This window comes from Herpailurus yagouaroundi, unplaced genomic scaffold (assembly GCF_014898765.1).
Source record: "Herpailurus yagouaroundi ecotype Mexico unplaced genomic scaffold, PumYag 77, whole genome shotgun sequence".
NCBI classification, from domain to species: Eukaryota; Metazoa; Chordata; class Mammalia; order Carnivora; family Felidae; genus Herpailurus; species Herpailurus yagouaroundi.
Genome location: NW_024412388.1, coordinates 80,798,900 through 80,817,155, shown reverse-complemented (window position 1 = coordinate 80,817,155; position 18,256 = coordinate 80,798,900). Strand labels below are relative to the sequence as shown.

Sequence of the window (18,256 nt, the reverse complement as noted above, 5' to 3'; positions counted from 1 at the left end):
AGAACATGGAATTTACCAAGACATAACCAGACTTTTTCATACCCTCAAACTATTAAAATATTAACTGACTTTACAAACCCACGAATTGATGCCCTCTAATGAGTGCCTAACTTACAAAGCCCCACTTATCACTATACTGAGGATGGCATATATCAAATTTGGGGTGGATATTTATGGCTCACACCCACTACTGGACAGTTCAGTCCAACGGCAATTTTATGGGGGAGGCAAGAAATCATACATATGACACTTGGGCAAATAGCACATGGCATTTAGGATTGCTATCATTAGAACAGGTTCTCGGGGCGCCTGGGTGGCGCAGTCGGTTAAGCGTCCGACTTCAGCCAGGTCACGATCTCGCGGTCCGTGAGCACGAGCCCCGCGTCAGGCTCCGGGCTGATGGCTCGGAGCCTGGAGCCTGTTTCCGATTCTGTGTCTCCCTCTCTCTCTGCCCCTCCCCCGTTCATGCTCTGTCTCTCTCTGTCCCAAAAATAAATAAAAAACGTTGAAAAAAAATTAAAAAAAAAAAAAAAAAAAAAAAAGAACAGGTTCTCAAACCATTATGCTCCAGGCAGCCGATTGGCTTGCTACTGGTTGGATAAGGCGACCTGGAATCAGATGGCTGGCTCCAAATGAAATCCACTGGTTATGTGGAACTAACCACATATCCTCTAGGTCATCGTCGCACCTTAGGTTTTGCCTGGATTCACGGGTGCGTTATCCAACCATCACTTCCCCCAGGTGATCTTCCCAATTTAAAAATAAGATGGACACAGTCTAGAAAACAGATAATCACTTGGTGTCCATTTTTGCTCCATCTGTAGGATTAGAAAGTGTAATTTGGCGTATAGAAGCCCTTAATAAATGCACCGTGAAGGTCCTCAATGATTCACAGAACAGCATCTCCTTACTTAATACTTAAGTCGCACAGATAAGCAAGGCTGTTCTACAAAATACAATGGCTTTTGATGTCCTAACAACAGCACAAGGTGATACATGTGACATTATTAACACAGGATGCTGTGTATACATCCCAGATGATCACAAAAATGTCACAAAGCTATTAAAAGATATGAATACCCAAATCAAGGCTCTACAAAATCTTTCCCTCCTTTTCAGTGATTGGTTACATTACTGGTTTGGAGAGGCATTATGGTCAACTATTAAGGGTCTCTTTGTTGCACTTCTCATTCTTATAGCCGTATTCATCCTAACATATTGCCTTTTTTCAGTGTCTCTCTGCTGAGACTCCATCACTACGATGACTTCACATCAACAGATGATCCTTTCCACAGAGATACTTCTTTACTGTCCACATTGGATTCAGCTGCCTCTGCCTTTCGTAACTCCCCTATACATTCCCAGACTGACCAATATTGACCCATAGGTAGGGACATCTCTCTGCCCCTCTTCAGCAGGAAGAAGTTACAGAAGATAAGACCTTCCTCCCTCAGCAGCCTTAAAGATTTAGGGGTCAAAATTGTTGGGGGGGGGGGGGCAGAGGTGATGTGGAGAACAAAGGCCAAAGGAAATGGAGATAAAATTAAATTTCCTTATAACCTACAGCCCATTGACAAATACTTGAGGCAGGCAGGGTAAAACATTTCTCCTGAAACTCCCTACAGTCTTAATGCTAATGCCTGCTTAGAGGCAAAACAAAAAAACAAAAAAACAAAAAAACAAAAAAACAAAAAAACAAAAAAACAAAAAAAACCCACAAAAAACAAAAAACCTTAGCTTGAGGATAGTCAGGTCTTTAGGATCTGTAAGTCTTCTTTAACATATGAAAGCCCTTTCGGAAACTTCCCCTGGTCTTTATTTCCCCAACTCCCAAGTATACAGTCTGTCAGCCCTCACACTTAAAATGCAGCTCTTTCTGCCCATGGGTCCTGCCTCATGCTTTAAGAAAAGCACCTTTTTGCACCGAAGGGGCTCCTGGCTGTCTTAGTCGGTGGAGCACACAACTCTTGATCTCAGGGTTGTAAGTTCGAGCCCCAAACTGGGTGTAGAGGTTACTTAAAAATAAAATCTTTAGGGGTGCCTGGGTGGCTCAGTAGGTTGAGCATCTTACTTCAGCTCAGGTCATGGTCTCACGGTTTGTGGTTTCAAGCCCTGCATCGGGCTCTGTGCTGACAGCTCAGAGCCTGGAGCCTGCTTTGGATTCTGTGTCTCCCTCTCTCTCTGCCCCTTCCCCACTTGTGCTCTGTATCTTTCAAAAATAAACATTCAAAAAAATAAAAGAAATAAAATATCTTAAAAAATAAAAAATAAAATAAAAACACCTTTTTGCATCAAAGACATCTCAAGAAAGAAACTTGGACTTGGCTCTGAACCCCAACACTTCAAACCGCATGATTATCTCACTTAACTCTTGAAACAATCCGTAAGCTAAGTTCTGAGGGGTGGAAACCAAAGCACGGAGAGGTTTTAAAAAATGTTTACAGTGATGGAGCTGGACTTCCAACCTACTTCACCTCACCTTACAGCCCATGCCATAAAATGCCTTTTTCTAGAATACCTTACCTTTCCCATCATGACTTACAAAACGTGTGCTCTTACCAAGCTCTGCCCAGGAATCCTCAGTCTGATTTCCCAGTCTGGACTCTGGACCTTCTCAGAGGTTCCTCCTGTATCAGAAGTACCCTATGTCCCCTTCCCTCTCTGCCAAGCAAACTGTTTTCCCCACCCCCTCTCTTCAAAGATTTCCTCATGGATACCTTCTCTGTGAGGTCCTCTCTTTGTGGGTGAATCTGAGATTGAGATTCTCTTGCTCTTGTGTTCACTGTAAAGCTTAGGTATTTTCCTATCATTGGATGGCCAAGCTTGTGGGAACTTTTGTGTCCACCTGGATGTCAGCTCCTTGAGAGTGTCCCAGTCTCGAAGCAGGGAGAACTTTCGTCTGCTTTCAATATGTCCTAACCAGTCTCTACTCTGAGATACTAGTTAACACATAACATTTGTAGAATATGATGATATTGCCAACAAATGTGTATTTACCTGCCTTCTCTATAAATGTAAGTGGCCAAAACCTCTATAAGGATTTTAATCAAGAGGTAACTTTTCTCAAAACCGGATTGCTTTATTTTCTGAACTTATACCTAGCTAGGGATTTGGTCATTTCATCCTTGTGTTTTATCTACCTTTACACTGTTCAGTTGCTTCTGAGTTAAAAGGGAAAGGCTAGCAATTTCCTGCTCCTTGCCTGGTCTGTTGCTAGAAACGTGTGAGATTTACTTGGCTCCGGTTTCCCTGAATATCTCTACCTTTCCAAGGAGGCATCCAAACGCTGCATTAAGGCAGCATTAATCTCTGCAGTGTTTCTTCCCGCTCAGGAGTTACCTCTTCCTGAATCCTCTTCGTTTATTGGAGGGAAATTCCTAATTGCCCTTAATTTATCACTCCTCTGACCCTGTTTCCATTGCTGATACATTTTATTGGCTTCATGAAGACAAGACCAAAGCACTAAACTAAAATAAATTAAAATGAAACCTACTTCAATAATTTAAGTTCCTGAATGTTCTCCCTTACCCACTATGGCTTTTAAGGTATTTAAAGAATATCTCATCATGTGGCTTTTTCTAAAGCCATTCTTCCATCACTGTCTACTCCAGATTTTTCTCAGTTCACTTTTGTACCCTGTTGGTATTGTTTCAGTCCTCCTACCCCTTTTTAAAACCTCTTCTTTTTAAGCATGCTGGTTTTATAAATCAAGAGCCTTCTGTTTTTCCCATGGTCATTTTTGGTTATTCTCATGTGGTCCTTCCTCATTTAGTAGTTTTTCTGAGCAGTTAATTCATTTCCTGGACACAGAGGGTTTTAAAGAAGCCTTACTTTGCCTTATTATCCACTTTGCCCCTCAATCAACCCTTTGTAATAGTATCTGGTTCTTCTAATCCTATTTAACATCCTCATCTACTTTATAATCAACTCTCCATTCTCTTCAATGACCAGCTTCTGTGGTTCATCCTTCTATTTGCCTTTCTCCCGTGATATTACATCCGGGCTGATCAAAATTGAGCTTCCTTTAGCTTTCTGCCAATTGATTTTTAGGAGTGAGTCAAAAATAATTTTATTTTGGGCTCATGGTAACTCTTTTTCACTTGTGCCAATAATCATGTATGCTAAACACATTGATTTAAAAATAAGCACATGCTTATTGTCATAAAGCAACTGTATTTTTTCCCATGATCTACTACTAGTTATAAAAACATTTCATCTCCTTAGGTAATTATGATAGTCACAGAAATAACTTTTAAATACTGCTATGTGTCTTCTCTAAAAAACTATCCCATTTTCATGAAAACTGCCTTCGTGGTCTTAAACCATCTACACTTGTTAATACCTGTGGTATAGATGTTTCTTGGGTTTCTGATGGAAAGATTTTGCTGACTGATCCAAGCTTAGACTTTTGCCCTTTTTTTGGGGTGACAGACAGGTTTTTCTAAATTAATTATGAAGTCATTCTCATCTGGAATTCATAATATTCATGTAACAGTCTCAAAGAGCTTCATGAATAAAGATAGCTACTGTAGAGTTTGACACTCTGAGGTATAAAGGGGTTAAATTATGAGCCTCAGCAACCAAACAATAAGGCCCTGACGGAACCAAAGAGAGCCAGACTGCCTAAATCATTTCTTCTGACTCCTCTCAAGCTCCCACCCGGTGTCCCAGCTCCCGTCCCTTCTCCTTTGTTACTGGCTGTTTCCTCTGATTGTAATTCATTCTGTATTCCTTCCTGCTCCTCTGTCTTGGCTAATTGTTCTTTTCCCACACTACTTGGTTTTAATTTCCTCTAGTTATCACCTTATCACCAATGTCTACACTTCCTCTCTCTCTCTGACCTATCTCCAGCTCACTGCTGACCTGCAGGGTCCCTAGCACAACTGCTTAATTTCCACTGTACGCGGGTTTGCCGATCTCTGAAATGGGAGTGGTAGCTCTCCCTTTCTTCCCAAAGCCGCTGGATCAAAATCCAGTCTTTCTGGGACAGTCTTACCAATAACAAACTATGGGCGTGCTGCATTCTGTGATTATTTTAATGAACATTCCAATTGGTTTCACTAGCAAAGCTGGAAGCTGAGAGGATATGTCATCCTTTTGGCTCTGTTTGCCATTTTTAACTTTGTGAGGGAATCCAGCCACACGAGTTCTAATTTTCTCTGTGTGGCACATTCACTGACAGAGCAATTTTCTCTGTGCTGTAAAAATTTGAGTGACATCCTGAGTAAACCTATTATCTCTTTTCTGAGGAAAAAAAAAATGTTCTTCTTACCCTTCCCCACAGGGTGGTGTCCTAGGAACTCCGTCAAAACACGTAGGCTCACTCACCAAGTTTCTTCACCAAGGGTTAAAATGGAAATCTTAATTTTTAAAAGCTGGTGTCATTATTGCATTAGAGAAGGAGGGGTATCCAATATTTAACGTAGGCTCATTGATCCCAGGGTGTCGGCGGGGGGTGGGGGGGGTGGGGGGGTAGCACTCAAGCTCGCTATTGTTTTGTTTGGTTTTATTTTGCTCCAGCAGACTTGATCCTTCTTTTTCGTTTTAGGGTTTGGGGGATGGGGAAATGAACTGTCCCTTGACTGAGGAGGTGGAGTGGAGGCCTTTGTTTTAAGACCGCAGTTCTGATTACACCTGACAGGGCTGAAACTTGATTCCCACAGAGACTACTCACACCTTATCTTCTTCATTCGTGATGATTACAGCAGGAATGCGGCACAAGGTGTCACTTTGATTCAGTCTGTATACTGCCGAGTGTGATAATAAAAAGAAAAGTTCATTTTTTTGGTCCCAAGATTAGCTCCAGGAAGAGTTCTCTCCCTTCCATCAGTGTTTTGTTTTTGTTTTTTTTTTTTTAAACTGGTCATCGAGGCTAAATCTTAATGTTCCTGGCTGAGAGTCTCATAGTTTGAGAATAATCACGTTTAATAAAAAGTCTGCCTAAGAAAAGGACTCCCATAACCTGAGCCATGGCAGTGATTTTGTGGTATTTGGATTCATGTCCGTAAAAATATTTGGACACCAGATGGTGGATTGTTAGGAGCATTCATCCCAAACCAGAAGTTTTAAAAAATTCACACACACACACACACACACACACACACACAGCACAGTGGGAGGGAAAAATCATCATTAGTTTTTTTTCCAGTCATGCTGCATGAGTAATGGTAAAAGCAAGAGCTAAAACAATAAGATTACCGTGTTGAACTCTTAATGCGTTGTCAGGAATACAGACTTCAAGTAGTGCTGAAAATATGTTCTTCCTCTGAATAATGCATACTTTAAGTGCAACTCACTTTGACAGCTTACCAATTGTACATATTTTCTAAAAAACAAAATCATCCTGCTGGTAGAGGAAGCTATTGGCGGTGACCTATCTCATATACAGGACCAGATTGAGAGGAAGCCAAATTAAACACTAAACCAACAGCCAAGGGCCCCGCTCATTAATCCAAAATGACATTTTCTCTGCAGGTTGATTTTGTTTTTAATAGTCTCAACTATCTACACTAATGGGTGGGGACGCATAGGATAAATAAACCAAAACAGGATAACAGAAAATGGAATTGATATTTAACTGTGGAATGTATGTTTGTGGGAGGGCTGTTATTTATGTCACATGGTGGTCATGCTCCATGGAGCTTTGGCTGTCCCTTTGTTGTGCTAGAGCAAACGTGAACTGTGAACTGTTCTCTGAAGGAAAAATCTGGCCCTGGCCCATGGGTCCACCTTAGTTTGTGTCTTTACAGAGATAGGTCTATGCAGATACCCGGCCTGGTTCTTCACCTGTGGATGCCAAGCTCCTAGGTGTGCACCTGCATCTAATCAGAAACACAGAGTTTCGACACACGTTAGGTCCCCTGCCACACAATTTATCCTTGACTTCTCTGCTGCCTGATTGAAGAAGAGAACACCTCTGGAAGGATATATTCTGTCATTTCTTTCGGCTATTTAAAAAAATTTTTTTTTTCAACGTTTTTATTTATTTTTGGGACAGAGAGAGACAGAGCATGAACGGGGGAGGGGCAGAGAGAAAGGGAGACACAGAATCGGAAACAGGCTCCAGGCTCTGAGCCATCAGCCCAGAGCCCGACGCGGGGCTCGAACTCACGGACCGCGAGATCGTGACCTGGCTGAAGTCGGACGCTTAACCGACTGCGCCACCCAGGTGCCCCATCTTTAGGCTATTTTAAACTTAATCCCTGGATCAAGGCAGATAGTTAAAGAACTTCGTGTTTGAACTGTATCATTTTGTTCCCTCAGAGAACTGCGTTCTTGAGGACTTCACTTTGCTGTGAGGCCCTAACTTAAGTCCCCTTGGGTGATCCTGTGAGAAACAACTATTGGGAACTGAGTTGCTTTACATATTATTCATGACATCAGTATCCTTTCCGAAGATGCACTGGAGAAACTTCTTTCAGGTCTCCAGTATCCTGAGCCCCTGGTAGGTATCTTATAAAACAGGGTAAGTTTGGGGCGCCTGGGTGGCTCAGTCGGTTAAGTGGCCAACTTTGGCTCAGGTCATGATCTCACACTCCGTGAGTTCGAGCCCCGCGTCGGGCTCTGTGCTGACAGCTCAGAGCCTGGGGCCTGTTTCAGATTCTGTGCCTCCTTCTCTCTCTGACCCTCCCCTGTTCATGCTCTGTCTCTGTCTCAAAAATCAATCAACATTAAGAAAAATGTTTTTAAATAAAAAAAAAATAAAAAATAAAAAAAAAACAGGGTGAGTTTTATGACTGATATGGTTTCTTTGTTGCTCAGAGCCAAATCTGTGGTCCCTCTGTAGTAACTGCTTGAATCCCTATGATTGGAATTGCTCTGCAGTGGCATTATTTCTTGTTTCACTTTACTGTCTTTTTTCTCTTCTTCTTTTGTTTCAATTTTATTGCATGATTTTTTAAAAGTTTATTATTTTGAGAGAGAGAGAGAGAGAGAGAGAGCATAAGCGAGTGGCAAAGGGGCAGAAAGAGAGGGAGATTGAGAATCTAAAGCAGGTTCCACACTGCAGGGCTCACACTCATGAACCATGAGATCATGACCTGAGCCTAAATCAAGAGTTGAATGTTTAAATGACTGAGCCACCCAGGCACCTCTTATTGCATGATTTTTATAAGTCACGTAAGGTACATTTTGAAATAAGTCAGGGTAGTTAAATGGATACATTTATCATTCTTATGGCATTTTCTGAGCAAACATCAACAAGAAAATAGCCCCCGGAGATACCCCCAAAAGTATGAATGATAATGGGGGAAAGTTTTTAAATATTTTTATTACCCCAGGTAATTGAGAATTTGAGATACAGCAGCTATTTTTAATTAATTTGACTGAAACACAGAGGAAATTGAAGCACACGAAGAAGAAGCAAAAACTCTCTGCTGGGTAGGACACCACTACTGAGCAAACCAGGACTCACAGGAAAGGAGGAAGGTACCATCTGACCCTTTACTAGGTGGGAAATGGTCCTGAAAGGGCCCATCTGGGCCAAGGGCTGAAACCAAGGACAACCTCATCTGGAGGGAAGGGTTACTCTGCTGAAAGAGTGAAGCAGGCAGGGAAATCATTCTCCAAACCCAATTCAATGCTTCATATTTCTTTTAAAATCTCATTTGTTTGTTTGTCTATTATTATGCTTAAATTTGAGCAAATCATAACCCAAGCCCTATTATCCATCCTTGATAATGACATTTATTTATGAAGGTAAAGTCCATCAACTACATGCAACAATGCGCCTGTCACTGAGGATAAATGAACAAGTCAGAAGTCCTGTTCTTAACGAGCTCACGCCTTTTTAGCCCTTTTTGTTTGTTCATTTATTCAAACACCTATTTATTATTTCATATTTATTTGTTTTATCCAATATCTCATTTAGTTATTGAGTATCTGAAGGGAGGGCTATAAGAATAATTGTGGGAGGGCACCTAAGCTATAATGCGTTGGGGAACAAAGGAAGTCCACCTGAGGAGGTGGTCTTTAGATTGAGACCTGAAAGCAAGGAGCTGGGCCAGGGGCCAGGGATGGGAAGGGTGAATGCTGAGTGGATGGAACAGTGTCGGCAAAGTCCTGAGGTGGGAATGAGATGCCCGAGTTGGCTGGAGAACAGTGAGGGAGGGCCAGTGTGCATGTGATGAAGTGACAAGGTACCTGTGAGGTCGTGCTGTAGGAAAGCATTATTTCTTCTCTCAGATGCCCTCGTGGCCAACATCTTTCAGCTCCTTTAAGTCTTTGCTCAGCCACTCTTTCAATTTGTCCTAACATGACCATCTCATCTAAGTTGTAATAGCCTCCTCCCTCCGATTAGTTTCCTTTGCATATATCACCTTCTAACGGTATAGTACAGTATTTGTTTATTACGTTTCTTGTTTGTCTCCCCCCTACCCTTTTCCATTAGCTTCAGAAAGGCACAGATTTTTATCTGTTCTGTTGACTGGCACAACCCCCAAATCTAGAACAGGGCCTGACATGTGGCAGGCACTCAATCAATAGCTGTTGAATGGAATTAAGTTGAAAGGCAATGAGCATTTTAAGCAAGGAAGCAACCTGATCTTACTTATATTTTTGGAAGATAACTCCGGAAGCTGAGTGGGAAAAAAAATACGTTTTAAATCCAAAAGACACTTCTCTACATGGTTCTCCATCAACTCCAGAATCTAAAACCAAGCCTTGGCCAGGAAGATGTTAAGCTTCTTTCTTTTTTAAATCACCCAGGTAGATAAAGAAATAACATGGGTATTATGGAGGCTTTACGCACACGGGGAGGAGCCACAGAAGGAAAGCCCACCACCCTATCAAGTCAGGTCAGATCAGAAGCACCCACTGCATGCATGCCTACCAACAAAGCCCCAAATAACTGGGATCAATGAAACAACAGGTTATGTTTGCGCTGATTCTCTTTGCTGTGGCTTGCTACCGCTTCGAGGAAGAAGCTATTTGCTTTTCATGTCAGAGTTAAAAAAATTTTTTTTCAGATTTCACTCAAAAGCAAAACAATTTGTACTGGTTAACTCTTTTTAAAGAAGTATATTGAAAGAAATTGCCTCAGGATAGGGTGCTCATACTCCATTAAGAGGAGATTTATTGGTTACACAGACTTGGAAAGCCTAATCTAGGCTGATTTGTGCACTCAACAAATATTTATCAAACATTCTATATATGCATGTCCTTTCTGGGGAGTTAAAGAGATGATTCTTATACGGGTTCCTTATAAAGCTTACCTTCTAGTTGAGGAAATGACACACATGCACAAGAAGTTAAATTAGAAGAGACCAATGCAAACTGTGCCCTGAGGCAGCTTGTAAGTATTAAACAGGTGGTAAGACCAGGTGCTGTACAATCACTCCCAAGTGCTAGCCTGTGTAGTTTTCACTCCCTTAGACAGTCACATAATAAAAAAATATATAAGTGAATATAAATGAGTTTTTCTGAAGCTAAGGGTACAACATTGAAAGAACTGACCATTATTCTGAGACTGTGCCTTTTGGTCTTTTTGAGTGGTAAAATATCTTTTCTTTCATAAGATCATTGTGATGGTGGTCTTTTTAAAAAAGTCTTTATTTTGGCAGAATAAAAAAAGTTGACAACCCTATATTGGACTTTATTATGTTGAAGTCGTACACTGATTCATAAATGCCCCAAACTAGAAACTGCTGCTATTAGAGCAAACAGGATGGACAGGAGGGGTTCATTGACCAAATGGAATAACCTGGGTAGGATTTTGATGGTCAGAGTGGATACAGATGGACATTATATATTAAGTCTCAGCACATTTTTGGCGAGGTGAATTTAACCATGCTTTGCGTGGAGGTTATATGAACAAAGCCACAAGATAACAACGCAGATGACCAGCTTGGAGCTGTCCTCTGTAGGGAGTGCATATAGGTGCTTACTGGGAAATTAGTTTTTAGAGTAAAATTGGGGCAGATTATGGAGAGGCTTGAATGTCCAAATAAGGAGATAGACTTTAGAGAAATGGCAGCATGTTAATGGGTAGTTTTAAAGCAGAAAAGTAACATGAAGGAGTATTGTTTTTTTATTTTTATTTTTTTAATGTAATTTATTGTCAAGTTAGCCAACATACATTGTATATAGTATGCTCTTGGTTTCGGGGGGTAGATTCCCGTGACTCATTGCTTACATACAATACCCAGTGCTCATTCCAACAAGTGCCCTCCTTGAAGGAGTATTATTTTTAAAAGATTAACAAAGTCATCAAAGCACAAAGGAAGAGAATAAAACAAGAAAAAAAGGAACAGAGGGGAACTACAAAACAGCCCAAATAGCAATAAATACATGCCTACCAATAGTTATTTTAAATGTAAATGGACGGAATTCTCCAATCTAAGGACATAGAGTGGTTGAATGGATTAAAAAAGAAAAAAAAAAAAAAGAAAAGAAAAGCAAGACCCATCTATATGTTGTCTCATCTATATGCTGGCTCACTTCAGATGTAAGGACACACATAGACTAAAAGTGAAGGGATGGGAAAAGATAATCCATGCAAATGGAAACCAAAAGAAAGCTGGGGTAGTTGTGCTCATATCAGACACAATAGACTTGAAAACAAAGAGTGTAATAAGTGACAAAAATAGGCATTATATAATGATAAGGGGGTCAACCCAACAAGAGGATATAACATTTGTAAATATTTATGCAGTCAACAAAGGAACACCTAAATATATAAAGTAAATATTAACGGACCTAAGAAGAGAAACAGACAGCAATACAATAATGGTAGAAGATTTTAGTACCCAACTTACATCAACGGATAGATCATCTGGATAGAAAATCAATAAGGAAACATCAGCTTTAAGCAACATATTAGACCAGATGGGCTTAACAGATATATAGAGAATATTCTATTCAAAAATAACAGAACACACGTTCTTTTCAAGTATGCATGGAACATTTCCAAAATAGATCACGTATTGGGTCACAAAGCAAGTCTTAGTAAAATTAATAGGATTGAAATCACATTAAGAATCTTTTCTGATCACAATGGTATTAAACTAGAAATTAATTACATGAAGAAAACTGGAAAATTCACAAATATGTGAATCAAGCAACATGTTACTGTAGTACCAATGGATCAAAGAATAGAGTAAAAGTGAAGTTAACAAATACACTGAGACAAATGAACATGGAAATGTAACATACCAAAATGTATGGGATGCAGCAAAAGGTGTTCTAAGAGAGCTTAAAATTCCAATGACGCTTTTCAAAAAAATAGAACAAATAATTATAACATTTGTATGGAACTACAAAGACATCAAAATAGCCAAAGAAATCTTGAGAAAAAAGAACAAAGCTGGAGACATCATTGTTCCCTCATTTCAAACTATATCGCAAAGCTGTAATAATTAAAACACTATGGTGTTGGCATAAAAACAGACACAGACCAATAGAACAAAATAGAGAACCCAGAAAATAAATCCACATGTATACGGTTAATTAACTTATGACAAAGGAGCCAAGAATTGACAATGAGGAAAGGACAGTAAGATATGGGGTCAACTGTGAGGAAAATTTAAGTTTGATTACTGGCTCCTGGGCACTTGATTGCTTTATTTAATTGGCATGTGAGCAAAGGAAAGTGATAATTGAAGTATGTGTTCTAAAGGAACACAAACATAATGGTCACTTGTACACTGATGTTTACAGCAGCATTAGTCATAATAACTAAATCATGGAAGCAACCCAAAAGTCCACCGCTGGATGAACAGATAAGCCAAGTGTAGTATACACATACAATGGAATATTATTCGGCCTTAAAAAGAAAGGAAATTCTGACCTATGCTACAATACGGATGAACCTTGAGGACACGATGGTAACTGAAACAAGCCAGACACAAAAGGAGAAATACTGTATGACTCTACCTGTATGAAGTACTCTGTAAGTGGGTATTTACAAATCTAAAATACAAACCATCTTAGAGTATTTGACTACTCTGAGAAGTCAAAATCATAGAGATAGAAAATAAAATGGCAGTTTCCAAGGGCTCTGGGGAGGGGGAAATGGAAAGTTGGTGTTTAATGGGTATAGAGTTTCAGTTTTGCAAGATAAAACTAATTCTGGGAATGGATGCTGGTGATGGTTGCACAACAGTATGGGTATATTCGATGCCCTGAACCGTACACTTAAAAATGCTCAAGACAGCAAATGTTACATTATGCATATTTTACCACAATTTTTTTTAAAGAAGGAAAAGATAAAAATGATGACCACAAAAGCTCATCGGGTTTATTGGTACAGTGTTTCTGTTAACGAGGTCTGCAAAGTGCTTTGCAGCCATTTATTAGCTTTGGGATGTTTTGTCAAATCAGAGTACATTCTTTAGATAAGGAGTTTGGTTTGCTTTGATATTTAATGACCTTCCCTTTACCTAAGGCACAGCATTTCCAGATGTGCAACACCACCAACACCGAGCCCGGCACATAGTAAGTGCTCCGTAAACATTTTCAAATATATAACTACCGGCGAAGGCTAACATCTATTCTGAACATTTATTTAGAAGCAGGTTTATCTTGAAGCTGAGGAAGCTTAAGCTTCAAAATCTCAATTTAAGAAGCCCTTCCCAGACCCTGGGAGGGGCCTTAGCAACACGTTCATATAGTCCTATATTCATATAAAACTTGCAAAAGTGAGATTTATATTCTTTTTATGAAAGAGGGCCCCCAAAGTTATATCATCTTCAGGTCCCACAAAACCTGGATGGGCTGCTGTACTTACTGCCTTGGTAACGACTTGCTAACTCCTTTCTGTGGTTGCCTGGTAACCCTCCTGGCAGCCGTGTGTTCTCTCCATTTCTCAGATGAGGAAACTGGGTAACTTGACCACAGTTACTCCACAAGGAAGTGATCCACAAGGATTTGTCCCCTGGCATGTGGGGCTAGCATGACAATTCCACCGAGGAGGGGAGGCCAAGCCTGACTCCAGTCAATGTTAAATTAGGTGTGTACTTGATAAATACTATAATTTCACTTGCTGTAACTATAATAACGACAATGATGACTGGTCTTTTAAAATAACCTATGATTTGGGGAAACCATGTATCCTACAGGCTTCTCCAGCCCCCATCTCCATTTAATATTCTTGTTTAGTAGATGGAAGGAAATTTAGGGAAGAGCGGGGAGGAAAAGAGCAAGCCTGAAGAGGGGAACAGAAGGGACAGAGATGCAATCCTGCATTAGCAAAAACTCTCCACATGCTCTCCAGCATTTCTCCTTTTCTTATGAGGGATGTGCAAAGGCACTTCGTCTCCTAGGAGGTTGCATTTCGGTTTTATCTAGCACTTGTATCTGCTCTGGCCCCCTAGGACTTCTACTCTGGAGGTGCTATTTCTAGTCTGAAAGCTCCATAAGTCAGAGGGCAGAAAGGAATCCTTCCTGTAAACATCCTCTGGGCCACTCCCGGAAAAGGTAACCAGCAACCACTGCTTCCTGTCTTTATTCTGATTCTTGGAGCAAATAGTACAATTTTTTACTTCTCTAAGATTTCTTGAGACCCATGAGAGAACAGAACTGAAAAGTCACAGGATTAAAAAATTTCCTCCTCTTGGGATGCCTGGGTGGCTCAGTCAGTTAAACATCCGACTCTTGATTTCAGCTCAGGTCATTATCTTCTAGTTTGTGAGTTCAAACCCCATGTAGGATTCTGTGCTGATTGGTGCAGAGCCTGCTTGGGATTCCCTGTCTCCCTCTCTCTCTGCCCCTCCCCTGCTCACCATCTCTCTCTCTCTCTCTCTCTCTCTCTCTCTCTCTCTCTCTCTTTCTAAATAAATAAATAAATAAACAAACAAACAAACATCAAGAAACCTAAAAAATAAAAATAAATAACAATAAAAATATCCTCCTGTTGAGGATACCACTGTCTTCAGATTGAGAGTCTCTGGCTTAGAAACCTCCTTCACACTCCTGGCTTCCATCAAGACACTGGGCCTAGCACTGTGCCTGGCACTTGGGAAGTGTGCCAACTGACTCCCACCCCTCAGAGAGGTGCTGTCAATCAACTCAAAGGCAGCATTCACCCACCCACCCAGATTTCTGTCCCTTGCCAGTAATCAAACCTAAATTCTTCTTCATGGTTCACCCCGTATCTTACTGCCAAGGACAAGGGCAATGTGTCAATGGAGCCATGATCATGAAGTCAAGAGATCTGGGTCCTAGTCCAGCAGTGCAATGAGTGTTAGCCACTCAAGTGATACCGGGGCAAATCCTTTCATCTTGCTGGGCCCCAGCGTCCTCACCTGTCCCGTGAGTGATTTGGACTCGGGTTTCTTTTCTAGGGTGATTGACTCAGCCCATGTCTTGGGAAATCCCCCCCTCCAGGGCAAACTGGGACAGGACAGCTGGTCACCCTGCCTTTAGCAAGTCCTCAAATCTGACACCAGGTTTTTAACATGTGCTTGATTAAATGGAATAAAGCTGTTTGCCTCTACCCCACCCCTCAGGAAATATTAAAAGGGAATTCAGCAGCTGAGTCAGGCTGGGACAAAATTCCAAATGTGTAATTTTTAACAGGCCTTTTGGGAAAAGGTTGATTTCAGATTCTGTTAAGAAGTCATCCCTTACAAATGTTCTGGTAAGGGAGGTTTGTATGTTAACAATTAGACAAGAGCTGTTAAAATCTCAGCCGAACAGCTTAAACTATTTCCTACTTTTAATAAATAGCTCGGCTTCTCATGGAACCACCGTAGAACAGTAGGATTCCTTTCCCCCTAAAGTGTGCACTTCTAGGTCACGGGGAAAAAAGCAAAATAAAACCCAGCAACAACAAACAAGCAAAATTAAACTAAGGTCGGCTCCTTGTCTGATCTGCAGCTAAAAGGAAAGCTCAGTCTGGAATATGTTTCAACTTCCCCTCTCTTATGTAGGAATGTGCTGACGTGCCTGCTTGAAACCCCAAATGAGCCCCCTTTACTGGGGAGGATGATTCAGCCAGATTCCAGCTACCATCAGCAAATAGGCAGGGCTGGTGGGAGCGAAGTCAATGAAGATTCTAGGACTGTTAACTTCTAGGGGCCAAATGGAGTCCTGGTTGATTTGGGCAAAAGAGGCATTTCAGCTCAGTCTGTCAGTTGCCTATTTTTAGATTATTTGAGGATTTGACCCTGGGTCCGTGGGCAGTTACAGAGCATTATTGATTTGACTGGTCTTGACAAAGGACCTAAAAGTCAATCTTGGTCCTACATGTACAGCCTCTTCCCCACGAGTACATAGAAATGAAAAAAGGGGTGTCTGGCTGGCTCAGTCAGTAGAGGGTACATCTTGGGGTTGTAAGTTTGAGCCCCACATTGAGTGTAGAGATTACTTAAAAAATAAAATCTTAGGGGCGCCTGGGTGGCGCAGTCGGTTAAGCGTCCGACTTCAGCCAGGTCACGATCTCGCGGTCCGTGAGTTGGAGCCCCGCGTCAGGCTCTGGGCTGATGGCTCGGAGCCTGGAGCCTGTTTCCGATTCTGTGTCTCCCTCTCTCTCTGCCCCTCCCCCGTTCATGCTCTGTCTCTCTCTGTCCCAAAAATAAATAAACGTTGAAAAAAAAAATTAAAAAAAAAAAATAAAATAAAATCTTAAAAAAAAAGAAATGAAAAGACAATTCCCTATATCAATTATTATTCCCTATAGACAATGGTTTAGTGACCCCTTTCTATGGTCTGTCATGATAGAATCTAAGCCTACAGATCAAGTTATATTTTACAAAACTTTTCTACACATACATCATTCAAACTTCACTGAGATAATGTATGTAAAGTAAGACATTATTATCCCCATTTTATAAACACAGAAATGGAAGCCCAGAGAAATTAGGAGTCTCGCCCACAGACACAAACCTGGTAAGTGGCAGAGCTGGGCTCAATCTTAGGTCTTCCTAATTGAAATCAGAACTGTCATTAAAATGCAAACCAAAGTGCATTATTAAAGTATTCCTTCTAGCATTTTTGCTACTCTTTCTCATACTATTGATACCATCTAAAGGTAATGATTAACAGGAGTTTAGAGAGAGTGTTAAAAAGGAAGAAAGTCAGAAACAGTGTTGCATACCACTTACTTTTAAAGGAGCCACAGGAAGAAGAGAAGCCAGCAAAGGGGTCAGAGAAGGGGTGGAGGACTTAACCAGCTCAAGGCTGTCTCCTAAGCCAGGGAGGAGAGAGGAGACTTCATCTGTAAGGACTGATGATTAACAATGACCACTCCGGGGTCTGGTGTTCAGGGAACAAGAGCAAGGGCTTTGGATGGGGGGAGGGGAAGAGATCCAGGGCACAGGTGAGGGCTGGCCTTGGAGAGGAACGTGGGCAGTTGCAGATGGAGGCTTGCAAGAACAGAATAAAAAGATACAGAGGCAGACATTTGATAGCCTTAATGATACCTCTGTAGAAACTCTCTTACTATGTTTTTATTTTCTCAGCAAGCGAGTAGTTTTGAGGAGAGAGGAGAATCAGTGAAATCCTCTCTTTAGAAGGGGAGAGTAAGTCATCTGAGGAAACCGGTTAGGATCTCCAGGCAGCACTAAGGGTTTGAGGTCACTTAAGATTCGATGTCATTGTTGGGTCATAAAGATTGAACCACCAATTCCCAGGCCTCCCTTTGTCCCCACCCCTCAAGTGTGCTCTGCTTTAAAACATATAGCATCTATTATTTTATTCAATCTACAAACATTTGTGTCACAATTAACCTAGTTCCTGGTGCATAGATGCAGTGAGGGCATGTTCTCTCCAGGGTCAGGCTTGGAGGTGGGGAGGGAGGCATGAGAAGGGTTTGGAAAGGTTGATTCCTTTGGGGCTTTGGCATCCATCCCCCATGTACAGAGGGAAACGGATGCTTCTTGCAGGCAGCAAGCTCCCTCGGGATTGAGGGGAGAGGCAACTGGAGAACATGGCTTTAATTTGAGAACTGAGTGAACTTTGACACATCGAACCCCAGAATTAGACATTACTATTTAGGCATACTCACCCAGGCCCAAGCTTCAGTGGACCTCCATAGCATGGAGGAGAAAGGGCTGAAAACAAGTGACCTAATGTGGGCATATCACTGCCAGGAGGAGAAAGGCAAGGAAGGTGTTCCCATCTGATGCAGGTCCCAGTTTCTCCTTCCAAAGTCACCAGTCAGGTACACCATTTTATCTGGAGGGGGTTGGTGGGGGAGGGCAAGTGGGAGAGAAGGAGGCCAGGAATGGGACATAATTTATGTGTCATGGAAGGAAGTAGCAGGTATGGGGATGGAAGTTTCCCTCCGAATAGTCATGAATTGAAAGAAAGGTCTTGGGGA

General features: G+C 41.3%; 1 long non-coding RNA gene across 1 annotated transcript in view; it reads right to left on the bottom strand.

Moving 5' to 3' along the window:
• Positions 1-16,918, bottom strand: part of LOC121027505 (uncharacterized) — a 53,554-nt gene extending 36,636 nt beyond the window's left edge. The window contains exon 1 of the long non-coding RNA XR_005788765.1: positions 16,822-16,918. This is a non-coding gene — a long non-coding RNA (uncharacterized LOC121027505). The remainder of the gene's footprint in view (positions 1-16,821) is intronic.
• Positions 16,919-18,256: the final 1,338 nt, after the last annotated feature.